We start from the raw sequence: 2,019 nt of genomic DNA, 5'->3' as shown, positions 1-2,019 counted from the left end.
TTCTCAAGGGGTCCTGCTTTTTTTTCCCCCTACTCTCCTCAAGTGCTTTGTTGTGACAGTATGCACAATTCAGTGCATGCCTTGGTCCAGGTGCTACTTCTTGCACTCCTTGCAAGTATTTTAAATGAAATGTATAAGTGGGGGCTGGAGAGACATCATGGAGGTAGGGTGTTTGCCTTGCATGCAGATGATTCAGGAAAAGACGGTGGTTCATAATCCCAGCATTCCCATATGGTTCACTGGCCTGCCAAGAGTGATTTCTTAGTGCAGAGCAGGAGTAGTAACCCTGAGCACTGGTGGGTTGTGGACCCAAAAAACCAAATACAAACAAAAAAGAATATATATTTACCTTCACCAGTGTACTTTTCCCACCACAGTTGTTCTCTATTTCCCTTCCACCACTACCCCACCTGTCTCTGGGACAGACATTTTGACTCCTTTCTCCCTTCCCTCCCTCCTTCTCTCTCTCTCCTTTTTGACATGTGGTTTGCACTACTGCTAATGAAGGGGTGCCAAAGCATGTCACTTTTAGCACCTAGTTCCTTGTCCAGAGTGATCAGTTACAACTATCATTGTTTATAGTGGACCCTTATCTAATTGCACTCACAGATGTTTGTGGCAAGCTTCCTACCATGAACTGGTCTTCTTACCTGAGAAGGAAGCCTCAAGCTCCAAAACCAGGACTTGGAGAGACACGGGTCTGAAAGCAAACACTGACGCAGGAAATAACCCACATAGTGAAGGGGTAAAAAACAGGCTCATGAATTCAAACATGCCAGGGATTCCAACACACAGCCTCTCCTTTCCTAAGAGGCTGGTAGGCTAGTGGAGGAAGACTGGAGATATGAATGCCAAGCCTTCCTGAGAGCAGGCTCTTTACCAGACCACACACCCTAGGGTGGAGAACGAATACTGAGTAAGGTAGAACCCCAGTAATCCAACACCCGATCGTATCTTGGGGTGAAGAATGAAGGACGTATAAGGTAGGACCCAGTAATCCACCACTTACCCTGATCTCTATTGTCTGGGTATTATTACCATACTATCTTTTATTTTTCTTATATCTGATAAATTAGTGAGATTTTCTTTTTTTTTTTTTTTTTGTTTTTTGGGCCACACCCGTTTGACGCTCAGGGGTTACTCCTGGCTATGCACTCAGAAATCACCCCTGGCTTGGGGGGACCATATGGGACACCGGGGAGATCGAAACCGCAGTCCATCTGCTTGCAAGGCAGACACCTAACCTGTAGCACCACCTTCCCGGCCCCTAAGTGAGATTTTCTATGTCTATCTGTATCCCTCAGATATTAAACTGATAAGAACAGATACTACACTTGATCTTAGCCAAAAGGTGGAGAAGCAATTATATCTATCCCCTCTAACTCATTTCACTCAGCAAAATAATCTCCATATTCATCCATTAAGCAAACTTCATGAATTCATTTTTCCTAATGGCCTTCATAGTATTCTATTGTGTAGATGTGCCACCGTTTCTTTAGCCCCCTCACCTATTTCTAGGCCCTTTTCCTGATTTCTAGCTATTGTAAATAGTGCTGCAAAAAACACAGGTGTGAAGAGAGCATTTATGTATTGTTTTGGGGTTCATAAAGTATGTCCTCAGAAGTGGTATTGGTAGATCATGTGGAAGCTCAAAATTTGGGGGGGGGGGTGGGTTGGGTCATACCCGGCAGCGCTTCTAGGGGTTACTCCCTGGCTCTACTCTCAGAAATTGCTTCTGACAGGCTCAGGGGACCATATGGGATTTCGAATCACCCCTCCTCATGCAAAGCAAATGCCCCTACCTCCAATGCTATCTCTCTGGCCCTGGAAGCTCAATTTCTAGCACACAGCCAAGCATGATTCCTGATTGCAGAGACAGAAGTAATCCCTGAGCATCACTGGGTATGACCCTCCCCAAATAAAGTTCAGTTTTATTCATTTTTTTCTCTGGTTTGATTAACACTTAAGTGATTTTTAACCTACTGAAACATTACAAAATGTTTATAAGGAACTAACATG

The 2,019-nt window shown here is 44.2% G+C and overlaps 1 non-coding gene across 1 annotated transcript; it reads right to left on the bottom strand.

Moving 5' to 3' along the window:
• Positions 1-1,177: 1,177 nt before the first annotated feature.
• LOC126005425 (U2 spliceosomal RNA) lies at positions 1,178-1,364 on the bottom strand. The gene has a single exon (XR_007494520.1). It is a non-coding gene; the product is annotated as a U2 spliceosomal RNA (small nuclear RNA).
• Between the last annotated feature and the right edge of the window lie 655 nt (positions 1,365-2,019).

This window comes from Suncus etruscus, chromosome 3 (assembly GCF_024139225.1).
Source record: "Suncus etruscus isolate mSunEtr1 chromosome 3, mSunEtr1.pri.cur, whole genome shotgun sequence".
Lineage (NCBI taxonomy): Eukaryota > Metazoa > Chordata > Mammalia > Eulipotyphla > Soricidae > Suncus > Suncus etruscus.
This window is presented reverse-complemented; position numbering and strand designations above follow the sequence as displayed.